Here is a 27,824-nt window from a genome sequence, read left to right as displayed (position 1 = left end):
ACAACAACAACCAGAGATTAGTAATAATAGGCCAAAACTCTCCGAACAATATTCGATCCTGTTTTCCAAAAAACTCAAATAGTTCACCAAAGAAAATATCGAAAAATATACAAACGAAACAAAAATAAAATTCCACTGCACAAAAACTAGAGCTAGGTTTTAAATAAACACAAAAACTTCGTATGAGTTTAAAAATATATTAGGGCAGATAAGAAAGTATATGAATACTTTTATTCTGGCAAACTCCAGCTTCAACTTCAGACTCGACTTCTAAAGCAAGCTTTTAGTTTTTGAAAGTGCTTTTTACTTGATTTTACACCACCAACGTCAGCTTTTATTCTGTTGAAAGGTTTTCCAATATAGTTCAAGTTTTCGCTTGAGTATTTCGAGTATCTAAATATAAAAAAAAATTCTTTTTTTTTGAACAGCCTAGGACATTCTCCAATCCCTGGCGAGTCGTTTTGTTATCGAAATTTGGAATTTTTTTTGCAGAAATACGCAAAATATTTATTTTTTAGCCACGCTTTGCATTGTTTTTTAAAAATTGAAGCCGACAAAAAAAAGGTTGCGTCAAAATTTCAAAAAATTAAATTTTCAGGGCGGTCCGCCGAAAATAGGAGGATGGCAGTACTCAAGCATGCACTTATAATACAGAAACTCAGAGCATGACTTCGGAAGGTAATTAATAGGTTTTCATTGTAAATATAGCCGTAAAATCAACATATTGTAGCCTTTAAAAATTTAATTTAAGTTTTATAGCTTTTTATCGCTTAGGAGGAAGAAATACACCATATGAGCTAAAAAGAAATACAAAATAAACGTATAACCTGAGTTAGGTTAATGAATTCCAGGAGCCCGTCGTAAATTTTAATTGTTTTTTTTTGCTTAATCTAGTAGCTGTATCATGAAAATCGACTAAATACGTGCAAGAATACGTGTAAATATCTAATAAGGATGCCGCTCGGTTACGACCTAAAACCTATTTTAATAGCCCTCTCATTTTATAAAAACCTTCCCCTAAATCCCAGGACTGGTTTTTTTATTAGGAAAAAGGCACCCTCTTTGTTTGTCCTCTTTGTAAATTTGCCTTTTTTGTAAAAGATGGCTGTTTTTTTATGACCAATTAAAATATGCTAAATTTCAATTCAAACCATAAAACATAAAACATAAAAACAAAACAAAAGAAAACAATTTCTACCAAATTTTGATTAATGAGTTCATGCGTAATAGCTTTTATAACCCTTCTTGATTTATTGAGGTCTACTTTTATCCAATTTTAAAAATTGATAAAAATGAGCTGCTTTAATGTCGGCTTTAAGAATCAGTTATTTAAAACCAAAACAAAAGAAGCAATAAAAACGTCACGTTCACAGGTGCGACTTGGTCTAATCAATAATGAAATGAATCAAGTTTTTGAATCAAGATATCGCAGTCAACCAACCATAGGTGTTGATTTGGGGGAGGGAGGATTGATTCTGGGGATGTCCGAAGGCGGATGTCTGCTCTCTCAGAAATTCGCCCCATTCGGCCCTCAAAAGTTCTCCCTTGATTTCATTTGTTGAAAATAACCCTCATTAATCAGTATAAACACTCATTTGTCACCAAATGGTTTCCCGGATTGGTCTGCCAGTAATAACCAGAACTGTTTCAGAGTAAAACTAGTGATATATATGTCTTCAGTAATGTTCCAGGAAAAACCCAGTGAAACACAAAAAAACAGTACTGTTGTTTTTGTATCACTGTTTTGGTCCTGGAACAGAACTGTATTTTTTTTTTCAAATTTTCGAATGGAATTCAAAGTTTTGTTACGTGTCGTAACAATTAAAAAAAAATGAAAGAGGCCTTAACTCACCTCCCTTCTTCACAGCTAAAATCAACTAAAAATCGCCTGAAAACGCAGTTTTTTTCTGCGAAACAAATTAGAAATGTCTTAACTTTGATAATCAGAAGGCTGGAGCAACTATATTTGCTAATAGAAGCGGACTTTATCACTTTGATTTTTATATGGCGTGTTTACAAAAAATCTCAAATTTTAGAGAATAAAAATTTCATTTTTTTAATTCCTTTAATTTTTCATATTATTGTTGCTCCATAGACCTTAAAAGACCTATAGATTTTAATTAAACCCTTTTTTAAAAACGTGCTTGATCCTATGTTAAACAATACTGGTAGTAAAACAGGTATCAAATCCAATGAACTACTCTAAATAACAACAAACGTTTTTCGAATTGTGAATATCAAAATCAAGCGCGATGTTAATCTCAAGACACTTCTCAGCAGTTTTCAACCTACCCTATATCAATCAACCAGTTATTCAAAATCAAAACAAATGAAACAGTATAAACGCCATTTCCACAGGTGCTATTTGATGTAATCAATAATGAATCAACTGAACTGCTTAAGCTATTTTTCTTAATGACTGTCCAGAATATTAAAGAGTGACTTCTTTGAAAGCCATTTACAAAAAAGGAAAAATATTGTCATATTTGATCAAATTTGATCATATTAGCCTAATTGTTGTGATAAACTTATTAAATAGTTTCAGAGAGTGATGAAACACTAGTTGCCATTCTTTGGGCACCGACTACTAACTTCAGCATATTATCATTGACACCAACATCACCATTATTCCTGGCATTTTCCTGGCTTCACACAATGTCAACACCAATGGTTCTGATGCTGCCCGACGACTTCACGAAACTCAATCCCGAACAAAAAGATAAGTACTACGTTCAAATATATAACCTTGTCAATGTACTAGCAACATCCAGTAATCCTCCAAACAGTAATCAAAACGCAAAAGGACTCAGAGCACCTATCGATTTTGCTGCCAAAGTAATCCCCACTGATACTCAAAACTTGATTATTGGTTCGAGTTTTTTAGCGGAGTTTGACACGAAGGAGCTGCCCAAAGACGTGGCCGTTCATTCTTACCGCGGGTCATTTTGCAGCGAGAAACAATCAGTTGTGAAAAAGTACAACGATACTGAGCTGAAATCAGTAACCTTCCAGGACGGCACCAATTCCCTCACAAGGGAACTACATAAACCTGTAGATGATATATTTGAAACTTTTTGCGCCACCATTAGTGAAATTGAAACAAAGTTTTCACCTGCAATAATCAATATATGCCAAAGTCCCGCCTGTGAAATTGGGACCCAATTCTGTAAGTGGTAAACGTATAACTGAATTCAACAGCCTTATTGCTCATAAATTTAAGAAAAAAAAGTATCAAATTGTTCCTATATACGATAAAATTGTCAGCATAAACGACTATCAGTCAATCTTCTTTGATGAAGTATACTTGATGCGTTCTGTTAGTACTTTAAAAAATGCAATCATGGAAAAGGTGCTACCATTATCCAGCTTATCACCTCGAGTTGTTTCTCCGAATACTTCCAACTCTAGGGGCCCAGCGCACCCTCAGAGGAATCGTATGAAACCTGGTTCAAACCAAGTCTCGTGGGGCCCCGAGCACCCAAAGAGTCTTGCGAGCCATGGTTTCAGCAACAATCAAACCTACAATTATATGAATACCAATCGTAGTAATTATGACTTACGCCATAATAGATACTATCCATACTAATGTTGTTTTAGTGTTCTAGTGCCCAATGATCTGGATCTATCAAATTTATGTTTAGCCAATGGCTAAACAAAGCAATCCTGGCAAACAAAGCAAAGGAACACCACAACTTCCTCAAATATATAACTCTAAATTGTAGAAGCATAAAAAAACAAACAAATGGAAATGCGTTTCTTGTCATAATATTTGACTCAAACATAATTATCGGTCTTACGGAAACCTGGCTGGACGAAACATGCGATCATCAAACTTATTCATTCTGCAAAACAACCCACGAAATTTTTAGATGCGACCGTAACAAAAAATGCACTGGTCAACACGCAGGTGGTGGTACTCTTCTTCTTATTCCGAAAAAATGTAACCCTAAGATTCGAGAAGATTTAAATTATCTACGTCCCTTCCATTTTGAAGGACTTTGGGTGGAATATAGCCCAATCATCTCAAAAAAATCAAAAAGACAGATAATTGCTATTGCCTACAATCCACACAAACAATTCAAGGAATTTTTTTATAGAAGATACACTAAAGGGTATCGATTACGCTACCTCCGAAGCGCGAGATGTTACGATTTTGGGAGATTTCAATATTAACTACTTGAATAAACATGAAGCTAAATTTCTCGGCGATTCTATTAAACCATACAATTTGTCAATAACAAATAAGTCGATACCGACATACAACTCTAAAAACAGCCAATCCATTTTAGATAACATTATAGCAACCAAATCTCTTTGCAAAGAAACTATTGTAGCAGAACCACCTATAAACACGGACCATTTAATAACAATTTGTATTAGCAAACTAAAACGATTAGAAAAAGCCATTCCAATTCGAACTTTTCGCTTCAACAAAACCAATTATTGTAAAAATATGTTCTGCGAGGAACTTAAACAGAGTCCATGGTTTCTCGTCTACCAAGAAAACGATGTCTCTAAAATGTTAATAAAATTTGAAGATATTTTCTCGCATGCCCTAAGCGCTCACGCACCCCTAGAGCAGAAGTATATACGAAATAAACCGCAGCTACAGCTGTCTGGTAAAGTACTTAACTCAGTCAATAGACCTTTAAAACAGGAAAAAGAAAATCTTCTAAAGGCATATCAATTATCAAGAACAGATGCAAATTTTAAAAACTATAAGCGAATAAGAAATAAATACAACAAACATCTAAAACATTTATACAAGAAAGAGAAAACAGCCCAATCCAAAATGCTTGACTGTCCAAAAAAACAATGGAATTTCATAAACTCTATCAGGAACACCATGAAACAGTCAACGCAAATAGGTGATCTACGGAATTCGTTTGGCGACACTATAATTGAAAATATGAAGAAAGCAAATTTCCTTAACTACAGGTTCTCAACATTAGGAGAATACAAAAACGCAGATTCTCCCATAGATGTACCAACTGAGTACAGTGTACACAGCAAAACAAATAGGCACTTTCAATTCAGGTTCATAACTCACAAAGAAATGAAAGATGCAATTTTATTACTTCCCTTAAACAAGCCATTAGGACCAAGCAAAATCCCTGCTTGGGCTCTAAAAGACAGCATTAATACTGTAAACCCAATTGTTACGATGATTATCAATGAATGCATCTCGAAATCCGTATTCCCATATACCTTTAAAAAAGCACGCGTTTTTTCCATATTCAAAAAAGGCGACTCGACAGATCCAGTAAATTATCGTCCAATTTCTATTACACTCACTCTATCGAAGTTGTTTGAAAAAATTTTTTCATCCCAAATTCACGAATTCTTAGCAAATTCCAATATTCTAAATCCAAAACAATTTGGCTTTCGTCCAGGTTATTCAACTAATTATGCTCTTTTATACACAACAGAAAAAATCAGATTCCATCTCGATAAAAATGACATAGCAGCGGCTGCATTTCTTGATTTATCTAAAGCATTTGATTCACTCTCTCATTCAGTCCTTGAAAGGAAACTAAGTCACATTGGCTTTGAACAGTCAGCAACAACTCTTATTAAGTCATTTCTAGAAAACAGACAGCAATTGACAATAGTAAACGGCGAACACTCAGATTGGCTTAAATTAGAGCAAGGTGTTCCCCAAGGTACTGTACTAGGACCACTGCTGTTCAACTTGTATGTAAATGACTTGCCACAAACAATAGACAAATCATGTACGTTAGTACAATATGCCGACGACACGACTCTGCTTAGTTTTCATTCAGATCCCGAAACAGCAACAAAGAGCATTGAAAACAATTTCAATAAAGTTCTCTTGTATTTTCACTTAAATCGATTAATGATTGATGTAGACAAAACCCAGTTCATTGTATTTTCTGCACCGTCGAAAAAGAAACTAACTGACAATCTTTCATTGAAAGTTGGAAACTATCAAGTTAATTTAACAGAGACAGTTAAATTTCTCGGCGTCAATATTGACATAAGCTTAACATTCGACAAAGAAATCAACAAAATTTTACAAAAAATGGCTACAGCAATCCAAACGATAAAATGCATCCGTGATGAAATCCCTCTGCGTACTAGAATTCTCCTGTTAAATACTCTTGTACTGAGCCATTTGCACTATCCATGCATGCTTTTAAACGGATGTACGCAAGATAATATTGAGAAACTCGAAAAACAAATAAAATGGGGAATCAGGATAATAATGAATATAAGCAAACGAGATTCCGTTACACTTCTAAGGAAACAGCACAAAATTCCTACTGCTCGGAATATAATCGAGTACCGATCAGCACACTACCTTCACAGGTTATGCCGAAACGATGCCCCAGCTTTCACGCATATAAGATTCCCAAATTCTGAATTCCGCTATAACCATCGAACTGGAACATTACTGTTCCCTTTAACATGTACAACTGATTTCCTTCGTAAGTCTTTCTTATTTACATCAATCAGGAACCTTAACACAATAATCCGAACCTTGTTTAATCGAAAACTACCGTACACATTGACAAAAACTCTGATTAAAAATTTCATCATAGGAAAAGATGACACCCTGTTACCCAATAAGGAGAGTCTTTCCGCATCCAAGGACATTTATTTTGTTAAATCAATTATTTGATTTGTCATCGTAGTAATTTATGTTTTTTCTTGTTATGTTATATAACCATTGCGTATTATTGTACACTAGATTCTTATACAATCAGTTCTGCAACTGCATAAGTATATTGAAACAATAAAGTGTCCCCTCTCTCTCATATTGTTAAGCACCATCACAATAGAAAGGAAAATGGAGAGAAAGACTTGATTTTAGAAACTGGACATTTAAAGTTCAACAAATAAAAAAAAAGATGAAGGAAACGACTGTAATCAGTTGGTGTGCGAGAACCGCAGCAAGTTTTGACCACAAAAGTCATTGTAACTCAAAAAAGAGAAAAATTCTACATTTCATTAAGTTTTTCTGTTTTTTTTTTTAAATTTTTTTTGAGAAAACTTTCTTCTGTTTTTTTTTCAGAAAAATAAAAGAATTAAATTACAAACAAATGCAGAAAAATTAGATGAATTGTTCATTCACTGAGCGTTTTTTTTTTTGCGGAGTTCGTTATTTTAGTCTGAGAAAAGGACCAATTCCGACCAATTGTTCTCTACGCTGAAACAATTTTTTTTTCAATTGTTTTGGCCAAATCCGAATCATGCTAAAAAGTTTTTAAGAGAAACGACAATCGACTGAACCCCAGGAAAAGACGCAAGATACGCCATGGTTCCTCCTCACTTCGGAAGCTGTCGGAATAAAAAGAAAAACAGTGCACTGTAATAATGGTACAGAGATCCTACCACAGTAATTGTTTTCTTTAGTGATCCAAAATCGAAATGATGTTTTTTGTGTTTTCTTCAGGGGTGTTAAGCTTATCTTCTGATAAAGCCTCGACGAAGCAATTACTGAAGATTTGAAATGAATGCAACTTTTTGTTGCTTTTCTCAAAATAATGCAAAAGCTGGCTCATTTTAGTCAAAACAGTTAGCTCCAGTTAGCAAAATTAGGCCAATCTTTTAAAATCTGTAAAGAAAAACGTTTTTATTTCCCCTCAAATCATAGCTTAAAATATTTCAATGTGATTTATCAATAGTTTCTGTTTTGATTTTTGGTGTGGAAAAAGTACACCCAATTTTAAATCTCCTTTTCAGCTCCTAGAACCTATAAATTCTAGAAACCTATTCGTGAATTTTGGCTAGATCCATTCTAGAAACTTCGGCCGTTCAACAAATTTATGTTAGCTTTATCTAATTTCGTCTGAAAAAAAAATTTAAAAAAATAGATTTTTTCAATTGGCGTGTAAAGCATTGTTCCATAGTATGTTATTATGTGTTCAGCAGTTTTTCAACAAACAAAAACTATCAAATATTTTTGAATTGCGCTGATTTTCTAATGTTGTACATGAAAATTACTAAAAAATTTTCTTTTTTAAAAAAAATACATGTTAAGTTTTAAGAAATTCAAGTTTGAATTGCATCAGCTGATTTGCCATTTAAATTTAAGATATTAAATTTGTAAATATTTCACAAAAACTCAAGAATTTCATGGCTGGTTTTTTTTGACAGATTCTTGTGTTTTTTTAAATCAAAATTAAAAATAGACAAAAGTCTCTCTTCACACAAAACAATTTCATCGTTAATTTTTGTTTTTTTTTGTTTTTTTTTTGCTTGCGTAAATTACGAACAATTTTAGCCTGTCAAAAACACCAGGCAGAAAGAGTTTTTTTTTCAATTTCAGAACTTTTTTGAAAAAAAATTAGCTGCTTGTCCAGCATTTTTTACATTAGGGAATTGTATGATTAGCTCATATTCCACAGACTCAGATTCTATTAGCATATGTCGGAACAGTTTTGTGGTAACAAAAAAAGTTCTCATATCAAGGCAGAGCGATTACTGATCTGACTGCCAAAAGATGTCAATGAAAAAGTGTTTACTTTAGAACTATTAAGTTCATTTAATAATTAAAAGTTTCAAATTTTTAATTTTTTTTCTTCAATTTATTACCCCAATTTATAACCTAAGTAAAGTACAAAATGTTGCATTTTCAGTCTGGTAACAATCTGATAAGTGCAAATTACTTGCCTCAATTAGATTTTAAATGATTTAATTCAACGCTTACTTTTTAAATATGAGCGTTAATTATCCCCTCTCGGTCAGTTTGGCGATTTGAAAAACGGCTGCTTAAAATGTCGAAACTTGTTTTGATAAAGAGAATATACATCCAGAACAAAATTATGTCACTTTCCTTCAAAAGCAGATCAAAGCGAGGGAAATTCTGTAGCTCTATTGTAACTTTCAAAAAATATGTCTGAAAAAATTTCTAGTTTTTTATCTTATCAATTGTTAGAAACTTCTTTTCCTTTGTTGTAGAACAACGCTTCATTCTTTGTGAGAAAGGAAAAACTTATATAACCTTTTGAGTTTGCCCAATTGTTATAAAAACATTTTTTAAATTAACGAACGAAAACAAAAACCTAATTTTGTTCTTTGTAAAATTAATCCAATCTATAAAGCTGCAGCAGTTTGTAAAATAATCAGAGAACAGAACCTTACTTTTGGTAGAAAAGACCTTGATATTAGAAAAATTGTGAAAAACTCACAATAATTGTGAATAATTTGGAAAGTCTGCACTCATAACTTTTGTTTGATTTCAAGAGCAAAGAAAAATTCTTCTTTAATATCGCAGAAATCTGATCCAAAAGCAATGAAATGCCAGCCACTATTTTTATTGTAAAACAAGACTGCTCGTATATCAGGGCAAAGCACTGAATGTTCCGACTGTCTCTTATTTCGCATCGAATAGTTTTGGGAAACGAAAATACTAAAAAATATAAATTTTGACAAAATCAAAATGTGAAATGTTGAGTCGTACAAAATTAATACGACCGATCCGATTCGCTAGCCTCGATTCAATTTGGATCGATTTCATTGTGCGGGTTAATTTTCCTGCATAACTAATTCGCGGTTCGCTCTCAGCAATATGAATAAATTCTTCACAGCGCGCTTAATTTAGTCCAGAATATGGCCAATTTGGCAAATTTCAAAAACCTCTAGAACTTTACAAAAAATAATCAAGTCGAATATATTTTTGAATATGAACTCAGGAAGCCGATATCTTCATTGGGATATAAAAAAATTTTGTCGAAAAATTTTATTTTGATTGGCGAAAATTTACTGAATAAAAAAACCACGCTGAGCATAAATATTCTGTTTTCTTCGAAAGTCGGAAAAAAAATCTCAATGTTGAAGTTTTCTTGATTTTTGTTCGAAGTTTCGTAACGAAAATAATTGTTCCGAATTTTGTGACGAAAGTAACAGATTATTGGTGCACGGGGTGGGTTTTTTTTTGTTCAGACAAATTTCGACTTTTTAACTGGTCTTTTTGACGGAATTTTCTTCCAGCATTTGAAAAGTATTGTTGTTCTGAGCTTAAAATCTGAAAAAATATTTCACCTGTGATCATTTTTTGCAAAGTTATGGGGTTTAAAGATTGCAATTTTTTGCAAGTTACTAGCGGCGAAATCTATCACATACTTTATATGGCATGTGGGGGAGTGATTTTCACAAAAAATCTCAATTAAGAAAAAATTCATTTCATTTTTTATTTAATTTTTTTAAATGTTACTAGTGCTCCATAGAACTTAAAAGGCAGTCAGAACATTCAGGGCGTCTCTCTGATACGAGAATTTTGTTAGGTTTTGCTTTTGGTGCTGACTTTGCATTTTTATCTGGGCTGTTCTTAACTAGGATTAACTCTTCTTTACTTCTTTTTAACTTTTCTTTACTTCCTTTTACTCTTCTTACTCTTCTTTTTAGCTTTTCTTAGCTAATCTGTGTGATAAAAGAAAAACCTTCATTGCTTGATGGTTGATTCAACTGCATACAAACTTTAGTCAGGATAAATTAATTGATCATCCTCGAAAAACAACCGAGTCTATTTTTTCTTCCAGACTCCGTTGAGAGGTGGAGCTGAAACGTTTCGGATCAGAGTTTTCTGACTGAGAAAAATTTTCGAATAATTTCCTACGCGATTAAGCACCACAACTCAACAACGTACTTGTGAACTCGACCGGATCTGACCTACAGTGGAAAATAGATGACGAGAAAAAAACGTAAGATTCCAGTTGGCAGCCGAATAATTAACCATAACTAACTCACCTTCGTCTAACAGATCATTCGCAGCTTCTTCGTCCAGGTACTTGGCTCTGATTAGCGTCGAGAGACACACTAAAAAAGAAAAATGGATTTCGTAAAAAGGTTTTAGAGAGTTTTTGTTGATTCCAAGATTTTTAAAAAGTTTTCCCTTCAAAACACAACCATAGCCAACTGATAGTTGGAAAAGAGTAATAAACGCAAGGAAACACAGAATTCAAATTTAAAAAAAAAGATAAGTGAGCTTCAACACCACGTAGTTAATAAGTTTTTTCTAACCAATATATTGATAAAAAACAATACGAACTAGAAGGAAATTTTTATTCTTATTTCAAAAAAATTTCAATATGGTAATCAAAGAAAAAAAGACAAAATTATTGACACTGTTCGGAATTGATTTATTTAAATTAAAACAAGTTTTGTTGCAATCGAACAATTGTCGCTTTCGAAAAACCTTCATCTTAACCCAGATGCAAAACATAAAAAAATAAAAGCTAAGACTTTTCAAACATCGAATTAAAAATTCGCTTTTTTGAGTAATGTGAGGTCAATGTTATTCCATTTGAATTAAAAAACATAACTGGTACAAGGTACAAAAAAAATTTAAAACCAAATCAATCATTGCTTCAAAATCGTATTCAATTTCTTTTTACTCTATGTCAATTAACCGCAAAAGTTTTCCTCCTATACTTCACCTTCATTTCGTTTTGAACTCAAAAAAATCTCTCCAATTTTTCTGTTGCTATCGATGTCAGTTTCAGCGAACTCGTATTAGCTAAACGTGAGCTAATTAAAACAATTGGTTACATTAAAAGAAAATTGACAAAGTTTTTAAGCTGTAGGTGATTTTTCATGCAATTCAAATCAAATTTACAATTCAGAGTTTCTGGCAGAACTATCAACAAGATCTGAAGTATATAGTTTTCACCAGCTCAAAATTCAAAAAACAGTTACCAGCCATCACTTTTGTTCCGACGGAAAATTGAAACTTAATGTTTTTTTTTATTGCGGGCATTTTACCAATTTTCTCTTGACGCGTAGCGTGTTTGGCGAGTGAAATCAATGCAAACTGAAACGATTCGAACAAATGGTTCCAAATAAAGAGTTAATAGTTGGGAGATAAATCATTTTGTACACGAGCTTGCCTGTGAGATTTATCAACAAATTTTAGGATTTTAATTTCAAGATTATTTGAACGAAACTGCTGCAGATAAAAGTACTGTTAAACTTTAAAAGGACACAAAAAACTTTCAAATCTTAGCACTGATCCGAGCAGTCTTTTGACCCACCATTTGAAAGAGAATGTCAGACTATTTGCACGTGGTGTGGTATTTAGTTGCGCTCTGAGTACTTTCGTCCCGAGCTTTACAATAAAACGTTTGACCAAATATTAACTCGTACGGAACAATTTAATCCGGCTCCGTTATTGTTTCAAACTTGAGGCAAGCCATTTGATGTCAAGAACTTGTCATAAGCTACTATTCACTAGCTATTACGCTACGCTAAACACATCACTTAAATTGTGTAATTTACATAGTCCGTGGAGAGGTCAAAATAAATCATAAAATTTTTTGTTCATACAAATTTTTTGTTCATAAAATTTCATCAAATCCTTAGATTCAACAATGGTTTGAATAAAATTCGATGAGCAGGGCAGTGGAACATTCAATACATCGCTCTGATACGAGCTGTTATGTTTTCTTTTAGAAAACAATACAAAAAATGAACCTAAAAACACCGATTTGGAATGTATTAGCAGTGGGTAACTTATAAGCATCATTTTTTAATTAACTACCCGCACTCAGTAAAAAGAGAAAATAATCGATTATCTCATAATTGTAATCGTACTTTAAGCAAAATTATAATAAACTATAAGCGCCAATTTTAGATGTTTACACGATTTATAATCCATTATAATGATAACCTTTTTAGTGACATTTTAATAAATTATAATTGATTATAATTTTTCCGAAAATCTCTTATAATCATTTATAATCTCTTATAATCTATTATAATCTATTATATTAGATTGTAATCTCTTTTTCTATCAAAATATTATTTCACAAGAAAAAATCAATTGTAATGAAAGATAATTTAACTATTCTGCATTAAAACACAGTAAAAATCAGTAAGTAAGAATCAGTAAACCAGGGGCGGATCTAGGACTTTAGCAGAGGTGGTCTCCTAAACCCTATAAAGGTTGATTAGATTGTTTCCAAGCTCTCCCAAAGCATTAAAAAGACCATGTTTTGGTGTCAAATTTTATGCTCAAAATTTTGAAAAAAAAAACGTGCCAAAAAAGGCATTTTTATTCATTTCTTGAACAAAATTTGACCAAAAAATTGCTTTTTTTCCGGTGCGCATACCTTAAATTAAAATATATTAGGCGCCGTTAAAAAATTTTTGGGTCAGTAAGCCAAAAATGGATATCTCAATGTATTGGGGGACCTCATAATAGTGGGGGATCTCAAAAACATGAGATCACCCACTAAATGGGGCCCCTTTCTAAACATGGGGCCCCTTCCTAAATCCGCCGGTGGCTATAAGTACAAAATCACAGTTTCTTTCAGTTCGTTAACCAACTGAAAAGCACACAAAACAAAACAAAACTAAAACGAAATGAAGCGATGACGTTTGCTGAATAATAATGAATTATAATCCATTATACTGGATTATAATTCAATGAAATTTGAAAAAAAAAAATTCATAAATTAATCGATTATAATGATTTGTATTGTTTCGAAAAATTGTTAAATTATTATTCATTTTTAATCGATTATAATCATATATAATGCATTTAAAAACTTTAAAAAAAATTGCATATTGAAGTGGTTTCAGTGCGAAATCGATGGGTTGAAAAGTATCTTTGCCAATCTTTCCCAATCTTTGAAAAAATATTTTAGCCAATCAGTCATGTATCTGCATTTTCTGATTCAAGTTTGAAGTTGATCTAAATCCATTTTTGTCATTGCAGGAACCTACATTTTTAGAAACTACAATCGATTTTTAAGGCGCGATGGTATCCGAAAACACTAAGACAGAAAGTCTGTGAGGTTAATTTTTGATCTTATTACAGCAAATTTTCTCTTAAGCTCAACTAGGAGAGCTATTTTGACAACAAAATTTGATTTATTATAACTCTTCATTACTAAAATCCCATGAGAGTATAGCAGGACTATGAATTTTCTTTAAAAAACACAATATTGTTCATTCACTGTTGTGTTAGTTTTTGCTATTTTTGAGGGTTTCCCACTGACAAAAAAGGTTTCGGATCAATTTAAATTGATTTTAAGTCGATTTGAAATCGATCCAAATTTTACGAACTTAAATGGATTTTAAATCGATTTAAACCAATCTTTTTTGAAATTTTAGTGTCGATTTAAGTGTCTAAAAAATCTAATTAAATCGCTTTTCCGACTCATTAAAATCCATCCAAAACTCACTTAAATCCATCCAAATCTCACTTAATTCCATTTAAAATTGATTTAAATCGATCTTTTTTGAAAATTTTGGATCGATTTAAGTGCCTTAAACATCGATTCAAATCGATTTGGATGGATTTTCAGACTCACTAAAATCAATGTTTTGCTAACACGGCAAAAAAATCTTTAGAAAAAAATAATTTAATCTATATTTTTTTGAAAAAAGCACACGTGCCAGATGTTAAAGATTTCATTCTAAATGTTTTAAATTTGAAGCTCGAAATTATGCAATGAAGTCATAGAAATTTATTGTAAATCAAATTATGGGCATAATTCAATGTAAAAAACAAAAAAAGGGTCAGAAAAAAAATACATTTTGATCTCATTAATATGCAATTAAATCATAGAAAATCATGAAGGTAAATCAGATTATGAGCAAAAATTTATGAAACGAATCAAGAAAAGGGTCAATATTGATCAGTTTTGAACTCAAAATAAACGAGGAAATTATAGAGTTTTATCGATATTTTGGTCTTTTTTTGCTACGATTTATGCTACAATACACTATGGATGTAAAAATCAAAAATGATAGGCAATAAAATAAATAAATGCAATAAAAATTCGAAACTGATGAAACTGGAGTGAAAAAAATTGATTTAAATTGATTTAAGTCCGTTTTAATCCCCTAATTTAAATAACAAATTAAGACTGATAAAAATGGATTAAAATCGATTTAAAATCGATTTTGATCAGTTTTTTAAGCTGGGATTTAAGATCAATTTAATTCAATTTTAAATCGATCCAAATCAATCTCGATTTTTCTTATTTAATCTTCGTACTTTTTTCATACTAAAATCGATCAAAATTTAATCAACGTACTTTTTTCACACTAAAATTGATCGTAATCCATTTTTGCCAGTGCGGGTTTATCTATGTCCAGTGTTTGATCGAGCAGCATATATTAATCTGCGACCAAAACACTGTTTGAATACATTTTTTAGCCCAAAATTTATGTAAACCCATTTTTTCAAGCCCAAAAGATAAACACCGTGATAGTTAAAATGGGTCGGGTTAATCTGGAAAGAGGTCATGGAAGACTGAAAAATAGCTTTGAAAGTTTGAAATTGTTGCAATGGATTTTTTTCTTGCAATTACTATTCAGAAAGTGTTCTCTCATGTTCTTATCTATGTCGCTTGCTTTGTTTGAACTTAACGAGTTTAACTTTTTCTGGTCATCAAATTTCGCAAAAAGTAAACTAAAGTAAGTCAAGCTAACTCAATTGATCAACGGGAATATTAATTTGTTCAAACAATTCAGTTACTATTAAAGAGTTCTTCTAAGCATTTATTGACATTTCACTTTCGTTATGGCTTCTTTTCAAATTTACCAAAAATAGCTCAGAATTAAATAAAGGAGTCTGTTTCTCTTGATGCATAATTCATGTAAGCTAGAACATACATTAAAAGATGAACAATCATTGTGAACAAAAGTTATAGACAAACAAATCCAAATGAGTTGAAAAGATTTTGTTTGGGCATGCTAATTGGTTTGATTCCTTGTTTTACAGCCTTTGGGAATAGAGTTGAATGAAAAATTCAGGGTGTTGTTAACAATTCATCCCCAAAGAACCCTGCTGAGAATCTTTACTCGCGAAAAAAACTGCAATGCTAACTAGAATGTGTTAAGTAAGCATAACATATGAAGACGGATTTATATCCCCGCAAAAAACATCGCTTTTTGCAAAGATTGGATTCTTTCTCAGTCATTTTGCACAACCACCGACGCTCATCGAGCTTCCGAGATGCTTTTAGATTCTATGACTATCGATGACTATTTTCAAAAAGTAAAACTTGAAAGCAAACACAGAAAACTGCTGCTCAAAAATTACGTTTAGCTCCCATTTAGACAATGCCTACCTAACGGATGGAATCATTACAAAGTCAAACAGTGAAATTTTTTCAAACACGAAATTGTGCTCTTAAATGTCGAGAAAAACTGACTTGCAATTTTTTGTACAATCTGAGAGTGGAGTAAAATCTTCACTTGTACGCTGAATTCTGAAAATTTATTTGAATATCGAGACAAACTGGCCTGGATTTTTTTGTACAATCTGGAAGTGAAGTGAGATCATCAATTGTACGTTTTTTTTGAAATTTCTTATCATTACGAGGCCAAACTGTGCATTTTCTGCATTGTAAGCGGAATCCGCAACAGGCCGAAATCAGATTTGTTGCGGAGTCCGCAACATTGCTACTTTTCCTGGATCTTCTATGCTGTTTTGGATTCCACAAACAAATACCTAAATCATTGTACCGCTCAAAATCGCTCCGAAAAATAGGCGAATTTGCGGAATCCGCAACTGTATTTGCGGAATCCAGAACAGTTTGTGGAATCCACAAACAAATGATAAATCACTTGTATTGTTAAATTGAGCTGTTGCGGAGTCCGCAACTGTAAGTGGAATCCGCAAATTGTAAGTGGAATCCGCAAATTGTAAGTGGAATCCGCATTTTGTTTGCGGATTCCCTTAACATATATTTATATGTGTAGTAGCCTTTAAAATTATATCTTTTAAATACATGATTTGATTTCACTAGAATAGAAATGTACTAGAATAGAAATCTACTAGAATAGATTAGTGTTTGGGATTGCTGGAATCCCAATTACTAACCAGTAATTGGGATCGATGAAATCCCAAATACTGAACTAATTCGACGATTTGCTATGCGTTGGGTTTCTAATCACTCTCAACGTAATGACTCCAAATATCGGATATATTCCATATTTATTCCATATTATTCCAGTTTTTGGGATTTTCTCAATCCCAAATACTGACCAGTATTTGGGATCGATGGAATCCCAAATACTGACCTAATTTGGCGATGTGCTGTGTGTATTGTTTCAATACACTCTCAACCCAATGACTACAATTGATGCATTTATTCGGCATTATGCTTCCAAAATCAGTTTTTGGGATTGACGCAATCCCAAATACTGCCCTAATTTGTCGATATGCTATGTGTTCCATACACTCTCAACTCAATGACTCCAAATATTGAAATTCTTCGGTGTTGTGTTTCCAAAATACCAAAAGATGACATCCACCGATTTAGGTAACCAAAGTCTAAAGACTTGTTCGTGGATTCCGCTGACAATGGTTAAGTCTTTGCTTTTAAATTCCGCATTGCTAGAGATAAGAATTCCAGCTCAGCTTTTAGTTGTTCATATGCAAGTTCAGTATTGAACAAAACGGAATCCACTTACAGCTTGCGGAATCCACTTACATTTGCGGATTCCACTTACATTTTGCGGAATTCACTTACAGTTGTGGAATCCAGAACAACTAGCTATATTTGCTTGTTGCGGAATCCGCAACAAAACAAATGTGCCGACAAAATTTACGTTACGGGTATATGTATGCGGATTCCACTGAAATTTTGTTTGTGGAATCCACTTACATTTTGAAACATATTTTCAGACTTGTCTCTGGAATATATATATATATATATATATATATATATATATATATATATATATATATGAATTATAAGCAAGTGATGTCTCATATTCACACAATTACAGAGTTTTTTTCATTACGAGGCCAAATTGTGCATTTTGTGAATTGTAAGTGGGTTCAGCAACAAGGACGCTTCTTTTGTTTTCTTTTGTTCTTTCATTTTCTTTGATTGTTCCTCCGACAAAACTTTAACATGTTTCAAGACTTGTCTCTGGAATCCAGGAACACACAGACACAAAATTGTGCGCTTTTTCAGTGCATAGTTTGGCCTCGTAGTGTTTTGAAGCTTCAATTAGCGCTTAATCGAGGAAACAAAAAACTAAAAATTGTAGAATTAAATCTTTTAAAAATTTAAATAAAATCCAATTAAACATTTTAATACTGTTTTCTGATTTTTTAATTAGAAATCAGAGGTTGGATCCTTATGTGCTACTTGACGGCAGCAGGTTGGTTATCTTGGTTTTTTCGACTTTCAAGAAAATGACAGATTGTTTGTGCTCGGTGTGGTCACTTTTGAACTGTATTTCTCTCTATCATCTTATTGAGCTCACATTAATATAGATAGTTTACCCAAGATAAATTTTCGTAGTTTCGCAAAATTGTGATGGTTAACAAGCATTATATTTCTTGTTTGAACTCGCAAAGAGTGATTTAATCCGGGACGGATTTTTTTGTTCAGTTTTATTTTGAAAACTTCATCAGTTTGCAAAAATAAAATAACGATATCCTAAGACGATAAGCGGCAGACAGAATATTCATGGTTCGCCCTGATAAGAGTCTTTTTGTTAAGTATAGGAAACGATACAGAAATCTAATATCCAGCTTGACATAGATCACTGACAATCGCAGCTTTAATTTGTTTCAAAATTTTGTTCGTCTTAGTCCAAGTTTCAATTTCAAGTTTAATTTGACCAACTATTTTGAAAAACTTTACGAATTTACGAATTTACTTATTGTGATTTTGACCACTTTTTAGAGGTTTAAATACCTATAAATTTATTCTAAAAGTGAACACAGGGAAAAATAACTTTTCAATCGTGAGCTTATAGTTTATCCCCATCTGCAGGAAAGAATTAAAATGGAGTAAAAACTGGGATCACTTCTCGAGAGTAGAGGATTGCCTGGGGAAAAGTGGAAGCTAAATTCTTATCACTCGGGATGAGACATTAAATCTGAAACTTTCAAATACCGTCATAACTCAATTTTCGGCTCATCTTGAAGCAACAAAATGTGAAATGAAAAAACAAATGTTACTATTTGTTTTCGAATTACTAATTTTTAAGTCGTTTGTTTGATTGTTGATTATCATAAACATTAATGAAAAATCCATTTATCTTCCATTAACATTTAAGTGACGAAACTTCAAAAACGTTACTAATAATTCTCGGATAAAACTAGCTGCCAAATAGGGTCAAAAATGGGTCGATCTTACCTGTGACCAGCAGGATCGCGGTGAAGTTTAGGGTGCTGATTTTAATCTGAGAGGCCATTTCGAGTGTAGAATTCGAGTAGATATGCAAAGAAAAACTATTAATATTTGGGGTATTAGCAACGAAAATTCCACAATTTACTTGTTTTCCAAAAATTTCCAGATGGATGAAATGAAAAATTTTCTGGTGATTTTTCTAACCACTCTTAGCTGCAACTTACTGAATCAAATGGGTATTTTTTCCTGACCTCTTCATTAAAAAAATGAAAAAATATTAACCAATGAAAATTCAGCATCGTTTTCCCTAAGGTAATGCTATTTAGCTCAATTTAAAAAGTAACACAAAAGAGGAAAAATGGCTGTTTTTTTGGAAAACAATCAAGGCAACAAAAAGACAGACGTCAAAAAATGAATTGCGTCCCACTTTACAAAATAGTGTTATTGTATGAATTACTGATGATAATCAAATTCTATTCAGCCCTAAATTTAATTACGGCGAGAGACAAAACAGCTCTCTACTAATTAATCACACGAACCTATTTATAGCGAAAAAATTAACCGGTGATGTACTAAATGGGGAAAAACAGCTATTTTGAACACTCACTTATTTATGAAAAACGAAGAATTAGTTCAAAGGTCAGGGGAAAATGACGTCGTAAAACACTTAGTGGTTTGATCTGTTCTATTTTACGAAACTGATTTCCTTTTTTTAGTTTGTGAAATCGACTTCAATCTTGGTTAAGGCTCAAATGACGTTTGCAATCAATTCCAAAGTTCCAGAGGAAAACAAAAAAACCGATAGGTTTCAAAGTTCTAAATTTTTATGAATTATTTTGGGATTTAAAGCTCTAGAATTATAGCTCAGTTCTCGGAACCAAAAAAAAATCAATGTTTCCAATCCTAATTCAAAATCAATTTTGATTTTTTTTCAAAAACTGATCTAATGTTGATCATTTTCACTCCAAACTAATATCATGAGCTTCAGTCCCATTTATTGTTTTGATGAAAAAAAGGAAGATCCTCTTCTGATTTTAAATATTGGCTATGAAAAATTTGTTCAACAATACAAACTTTGCTGAAATAAAAAAATTTAATTTGTACACCCAATAAAAGTTAATCTCTGAAAAAAATGAAACTATTCCCTTGATCTCTTACGTTTTTTGCTTATAATGAAGTCGAATAAATAGAAAAACTGAGGGTCAAAGAAGAGGGTCAAAGTTTTTCAGGACAAAAATTTGTAGCGTTGCTCGTCACTGTCCTGGATAATCCGTGAAGTCTCAATTGTTAATTAAAGTCAACAGAAAGTGTAAGCTTAATAGTTTAAATACTTGTTTCCAGTTTCAGAAAAAAAAACAGAATCTCTATGCCTGGAATAACTTTTTTATAAGAATAATTTTGGCAATCAAGAAACCGCCTTACTGAGTTCATACTCAGCTCTTTTCCACTTTCTCCAGCATTGAAATTTAACGTTTTTATTTTTGTTTTACTTGTTATTAAGGCTAATCGCGTGATGTTACAATCTTACGTAAAAAAACACAGAAAGCTCGTATCAGGGCAAAACCCTGAATGTTTTAACTGTCCACTAATTGGTCTCGATTACTTTTTGGTTGATGAAATATTGAAAAACTACGAATTTTAGGCTGATATTGACAAATTTTAAGAGTTAATTAGACCAATTAGCTGGCTTCAATTCATTTTGGATTGGTTATGATTAAATGAAAAGACCAGTTAGCTTGCTTTAAATCAACTTGGTTTGATTATAAGTTCGGATAATTTGCCAAGCATAAATAATTCTCGGGTTGAATTTTCTATTCAAGTAGCAAAGCCATTCTCATTTTAGTCTAGCCCAAGCATACTCGCTTGGCAATCCGACGGTTTCTGGATCGATATTATTACGCTGTCAACTTTTAAAAACTGGTCTGAATAAAACAAAAACCATCAGGCATATATATTCCTGATTTTTTCCCTCGAAAATAGGAAAAAAATCTGTTAACAACAGCTGTTTTGCTTACCAGGCAAATTTTCGTTACGTTATAACAACGTTGAAATTGTTGATCAAACTTGATATTCCTTGTAAAGAAATGAGAAACACTTTAAGTTTTATTACGACATCTCTTCGTATCTTTTTCTAGAACGTTTCTGAGAATAAGCTAAGAACAGTGCTAAGGTAACCATCTTTTTCAAATGAAACTTTTCTTTGATGCTGAAATCCTGATCGCACTTTCATAAAGCAGGGTCGAATGTACATCACTTAAAACTTTTCCAAATTAAATTGACGCAGGTTAATTGGTCACATTATTGGATAAATTGAGCAATCCCTTTCAAATGACCAATTGACCTATCTCCTCCCAAGAAAAACAAGAGTATCGGAAAAAATTTGAACCAGAATTTGAAATTTTGTTTGGGCGACCATTGCTTCTCATCGAGTAAAACAAGTTACCGAGGTTGGTGCTCTAGCCTTGTATCTGAATACCAAGAACTCTTTTCCGCACCACCTTAATAATGTACGCAATAGCTTTTTTCCACTTACGACAGAAAAAAATGCTTTGTGTGCGTCAGTTTTATTGATTCTTTTTTCATACTGAATGTAATTTTTGAGGTGTGATATTGTAGTGTAAATTTTAACAATTGGCCTTCGTTGGAGAATCTGATTCTCGATTCCAAATCATTCAAACTATTTTCAAGTGGCTACAAACATGTCTCAAGTGCCTATTTGAGTCAAAATTCATCTCTAACAATGTGATATTGGCTGTTATGGTAGAAAAACGATTTGAATTATTCATTTTAAAACATAGCAAATAACATCAGTTAAAATACAGTCGGAATAATCAGGGCTCTACCTCTAATATAAGCAGCCTTACTTTTCTTTAGTTTCATTTTGGTAAAATTTGCTGCCATGATTTTTTAGAGATAAGAAAAGATTTTGGGGGATCACCTTGCCTTCAATTATTCAATCCCTTGATTACTAAAATGACCAAAAAAAGTTTGCTTTTTGTGTGTTTACTTATGCTAATTGACTCAAAACTTTCCTGAAGGCTACGTCGGTGCCAATAGGTATAAATTTTGAGTGAAAAACGCAATTATTTGGTAAAATTTTCCAAGAAGCGCCTAAAAATTCGTTTTCTGCCTGTTTTATGGCAGATATTTTTGTCAAAAAGATTTTTTTATAATGTTTTGAGAGTGCTCGGATGATAAATTTTGTCAATCAAAACATCGGTCTCAAATTTTTAACGAAAATTATTAGAAAATTGACAACCCACCCGTTTAGAAAACCAATTTCGGCGCGTGATAACCCAGAACTTTGTTAATCTATTCAAAAAGCGACACAAAGTTGCTTCCGGGGTTGACTAAAAATGCTTATTATACTATTCCATACTAAGTTGTAGTTCGAAAAAAAATTTGATGAAAATAGCAAGGAAACGCATTTTTTTCATACTATGAAATTTCATAATGAGCTTTTTTTTGCAACAACTTGGAACTAAATATAAAGCATTTTATGATAAGAACAAAATTTTGTATTTTGAAATAGTATGATAAACATAAGCATTTTTTCGATTTATGAATTGTATGAGAGGCTTGTATTTATAAATGAAAATTAAATCAATGTTTTAAAATTTTATGTTTCATCAGAAACATACTAAAAAGTATTTATTGTTATCAGAAAAACCAACGTGTAGCTGGCAGTTCCCACCCAGATCAACTGCATTTGGTGATATTAGCCATGTAAGTTAGTGTTGACTTACATAGTGACACAAAAATATATACCAAAAACGTAACTTTTTGCATATGGCTAGAAAATTTTACGATTTAAATTTCGTTGCTTGAGAAAAAAACCGTATGTTAAGTTTATTTTAGCATACTAAAACAAAAAAATTAAATTCTTTTATGAAAAAAAAACATTTGTTTGTGATTTTTGGAATTTTTGGGTGAAAAATTCAGCCAGCCTTGACTACTTTATAGACTCAAAAAGTCAAAGTTTGCATGTATTTTCAATTTGCATGAATTTTTTTGTATTTTCGACCACAAAAGCAAGTTTGCAACCAAAAATGGACAAGCAAATTTTTTGCTCAAGTTTATATTTTTTTATGGAAAAACGTTTATCATACAGTTCTCATAAATGAAATTGTATGATGAGCAGTTTTTTGTTAAAATTTTTTTGTTGCCAAAGTTGCTCTCATGTAATCAAAACTGCCACCAATTTGTTTTGTTCGAGTTATAAGCCAGTTTATATTAATTTTCGAAAAAAAATATCATTGAAAAAATGCTTGTCGTACAATTTTCTTCTATGAAAATTACAGTAGTAAACTTTATCAACCAGTAGTCAACATTTCAGATTTCATACTTTAACAGAATTACAGTAGTCAGACTTTATCAACCAATAAATCGAAAACAAGAATCACAAAAGCTCTGACATGCAGTTATATCGTTTCTCAATTTAAATTAGACGAACTTTGATGAGCCTCGTGACTAGTGTCCAATTTTTTGAATAAGACCCTTTCCTCCAGCTTTTCTCACCTGATTTAATTACCTTTGCAAGAAAAAAAACAGTGAATTTTGACCTTAAAATCTCTGAAGAAAAAAAACTTTTTTGAAATCATTATGTCCTACTTGCGCTGCAACTGGCTATCTTTGATGTTTTTGTGTCCTGTGTTGGCTTGGTTCTGCTGCTTTTTTTTATTGGAGTCATTAGCTAAAAATACAGTTTATGTCATTTTTTAATAGATGTTACTATCAAGTCTGATTAATGAATAAACATTTTTTTCTAACTTTAAAGAAAATTAGTGCCTGAATTCTGCTGTTTGACGTTTCTTACCAGTCTGGTGTTAAATCAAAAAACAATATTTTTGGACTATGGAACCAAAAAGTTAACATGTAAATCTATGTGAAGTAAATGTTGTCTAAAAAAATTATTGTTCTTTTTGTCCTGTAAATTTTAGCGACCAAACTTATCAGCTAACTAAATTTTGATTCAAAATAGTAGCTTTTCATTTATCAAGAATATAACCGTATGGACAATCCGCATACAAGCAATCAAAAACCAAATTCATTAGTTGTGTTTTGACACGAATGACAACACATAGCAATCTGGCTGCGAAATTTGAAACCAGAAATCAAGTATATCAAGGCTCCTTAAGCTAGCCCTCATCAAAATGAGTATGCGTTGAGGGGTGAAATGAAACAACTTTCAGCATAGCTCCGTGTGACCACCCATTGCAACTCAAAAGCCCGGGTCGAGATCCCACTCAAAAACCGCTCAAGATTTTTTCGGAAAAACCGTTCAAACCGCTCAAAGCTTGCTTTTACAAACCGCTCAAAAGCTGCCCATTTCTTGCGGCGGTTTTTGAACGGTTTTTCAAGCAAGAATTTAGCGGTTTTCGAGCGGTTTAATAAAAAAAAGCGAGTAAAACCATCAAAAAGTCTAAAAAAGGCAATATGTCACTCCTCGGGTCGAGGTTGTGGTTTTACGGTCAGGCGGTCGCGACCAAAATTTGGTATTTACAAAATTTGCGGACCGCGGCAAGGTGTCCCCGACTAGTGGGACCAAAGGAAAATTAACCGCGACCTGGGCGACAGAAATAAAATTAGTCGCGGTGGTCGAAACATTAGTCGCGACGGTCGAAAAAATAGTCGCGACGGTCGAAAACTTTGTCGCGGCATGGCCAAAAAATTATTTGCGGCGGTCGAAAAATTAGTCGGAGCATGGTCGAACAATTGGTCGCGACCGGAGCGACCAAAAAAATTAACCGCGATTAGCTCGAAAAAAAATATAAAGAGCCATTGGAGCAACTGAAGAAAAGTTAACAGCGGTTGGAAAAAACTACTGGAGAAAAACTTTTCGAAAAAGTTCGACGCAGTTAAAACACTCGACTGAGGAGTTTTTTCAACCGAAAAGAATTGAACGGAAATAAAATGACTGATAAACACAACTCGGCTGTGTTTAGCAAATGAGTGTATCTATTCTACAATCGCGCCGATTGCTGTTAATTTTTTAACCGGATCGAGGTGCACGATTTTTGTTGACTCCTATTTTGTTGATAACTGAATGTTTCATTTGGCTGTTTATTTAAATTTCTGTCTTTGTAGTGACGTTTTGTCGTTGCCCCCCAAAATATTGCTTATATTTTTTGGGACCATGTGCAGACCTTCTCGTGGTGGTCTTGTCTATGATCAGCAAACATGTTGTTTTAGCTAGCTGCACTTTAAAAACACATATAAACCGTTTTTTTTTTGTTATTTGCAAATGTTTTACAGTTTTGCAAGCAAAAAAACCCAATAAAATCAAATTAAAACCATTGCAGTTTTAGTTTTAAAGTAACATTTGCTGTTTGTAATTCATTTTTTCTGTTTATTTAATGACTGTTCAGATTCTTGCTTCATAAAAAGCGGTTTGAAAGGTTTTTGAGCAGTTTATCTAAGAAATTCGCTCAAAAACCGATCAAGATTTGAGCGCTTTTTCTAGATAAAACGCTCAAATAATGCGCAGTTTTTGAGCGGTTTTTTTGATAAATGCTCAAAAACCGCTCCTTATGAAGCAAGATTTTGAGCGCAATTGTCTAAGAAAACCGATCAAACCGCTCAATTCTTGCTTCAAATTGGGCGAAAAATTTCGACTCGGGAGCTGCTCGACGTAATCTTCGAGGATTTATCAAGCAATCAATTGTCTTTTTGAGCTCTCAAATCACTGAGGGCTGTTCGACATACAATTCAAGCAGCGAAGAGATTGATATTAGGGCCGAACCATCAGCCTATGACTATTTTTTTTACTTCTTGAGCAATTTTAGTCTAGAAGGATTCAAAGCAGCAGGGCAATTTTGCTGGCTCTAGGGCAAATTTACCGAATGGCTAAGTTTTTTGATCGGTTTAGATTCCTCAATTTCGACAATAGAGCTGTCGCCCGTTGAGAAGCTGATTAAATCAAGACTTGATAGATGAGTCATGCTTCAAAATTAGTAATGAATTCGGAGACTCCAGAAAGCAACTGCGAAGTGGCCCACCAAATGAAAGGGTGGAAATACAAAAGCTCCTGTCCTGAATCAAAAGATTCATTGAGCAAGTTCAATATTGACTCATATAGGCTACGGAAAAACTCGACAAATTTGAGCGCGATCTGCTGACTTTTGCAAAAAAGAAGAAATAATTATGGAAAAAGGAGTAAATTTCACTCTAATATACGGCTCTGTTATGTATAAAAAAAAGATCGATGGCCCATTCGGAACGGATGAAGAAATTTGTTATCAGCAAAAAATGAACTTCGGAGGGAAAGTTTTGTTATCAGCGACAAAATGTAGAGCAGCAAAAAGTTTGGCTCACTGAACCCAGCAATGTCCATTGATGACATCACTATGTAAAGAATATGTCAGAATACTCAACGTACATTTTTTTTCACTGCCCAAAAAAAAACTTTCGTCTAACAGTGACAATAGATGACCATTTCAGGTCCCGTACACAATAACAGTAGCAATACAATGCAAACTAACACTTGTTATTTAACACTGTTATTTTGCTAAAACTATAATTCTTCATCAAGGGCTGTAGCATAGTGGTTAGCAAAATGGGGTAGAAAAGTGGGGGTTCGAGCTCCATGAAGAGACTTTCATCTGGCTGGAAATAGCCTAGATTTAACTAATGTAATTTGTGATTAGAATTCAGATGAGAAATATACAATTTAAAGAAAATCACTGCTTTAATTATTTCAAAAAGATTTTCTGACCAAAAGTTAGATTAGATATAAAGTATTTTAAGGTCCAAAACAAAGAATTTTCTTGGTACGGTGTATCATAGAATGGACATGTATCAACTCAACGAATCCTCCAAGTAAGGTAATTGTATTGAATCAAAAGTAAAACAAAATAACTCAGTCTGGAATATGGGCATATAAAAGAAACGGACTAAGTTTAGACAGGCTGGATTTTGTTTTCCATCACAGTAAAAACATTTTTTAGCCTTCCACGTTGCATATTTATATTTTTTTCCCAAAAAATATCAAAATATATTTAGAAAAAACGTAGAAAAAAGCTTTGATTTTCTTACAAGAAAAAAAAACATTTTTCCTCTTAACACAGAAGACAGTATATCAATTTGGGTATTTGTTTTTAAAAAAATTATGCGATTCTCCAATGAGTGTCTACGTTTTGTCCGGAAATATCAAATAAAACCAGATTTATAAAACGATCTATAGAGTTTTAGAGCAGAACTATGGTCAAAAATCTAATTATGATAAAGAATTCAGTAGTTCAGCATGCGGTAGTTTATAAGCATCAACTTTGAATATGCATCAAACTATTGCATTTCGAGTGAGAACAATATGAAGAAACCAAAGTTTTCAAACATATCTTGAAGATACTCAAAATATCAAGATCTTTTGAAAAGTTCGTTAGAAAAGCGCTTTGTTTTTGTCATCGAAAACAAAAAATTGTTCGACATAGCTTTTTCGCGTCGTTTGTATCACTGATAAAGCCTTTCGGAAATCAAATTTGCTTTTCCTCCTTCCATGTTGTGACAGTTAAGCGTATAGTACTACATTTTGATTGTAAATCTGAGCAAAACTGCTCGTATCAGGTTTTTGAAAATCGCCGTATCAAAGTGGTATACTTTGCATTTAATCAAAGTTTTAAATAGACCAAAGAGTATGACTCAACCCAATTGGGAACGATCTCCAAGGCGGAGTAATGTGCCGACAAAAATGGGACTGAAATTTTGGTCTAATTTCGAGAGAATAAGGTGAGCACTGTAAATACTCATTGAAAT

At 32.8% G+C, this 27,824-nt stretch overlaps 1 protein-coding gene across 2 annotated transcripts in view; it reads left to right on the top strand.

Moving 5' to 3' along the window:
• Positions 1 to 2,510: 2,510 nt before the first annotated feature.
• LOC134845502 (plastin-3-like) overlaps positions 2,511 to 27,824 on the top strand; it is a 410,042-nt gene continuing 384,728 nt past the window's right edge. For both annotated transcript variants that reach the window (XM_063862411.1, XM_063862409.1), the window contains exon 1: positions 2,511 to 2,539. The gene's annotated coding sequence lies outside the window, so the exon portion shown is untranslated. The remainder of the gene's footprint in view (positions 2,540 to 27,824) is intronic.

Source organism: Symsagittifera roscoffensis, chromosome 5 (assembly GCF_963678635.1).
Source record: "Symsagittifera roscoffensis chromosome 5, txSymRosc1.1, whole genome shotgun sequence".
NCBI lineage: Eukaryota > Metazoa > Xenacoelomorpha > Acoela > Convolutidae > Symsagittifera > Symsagittifera roscoffensis.
The sequence above is the reverse complement of the archived record's forward strand: the minus strand, read 5'-3'. Positions and strand labels throughout refer to the sequence as shown.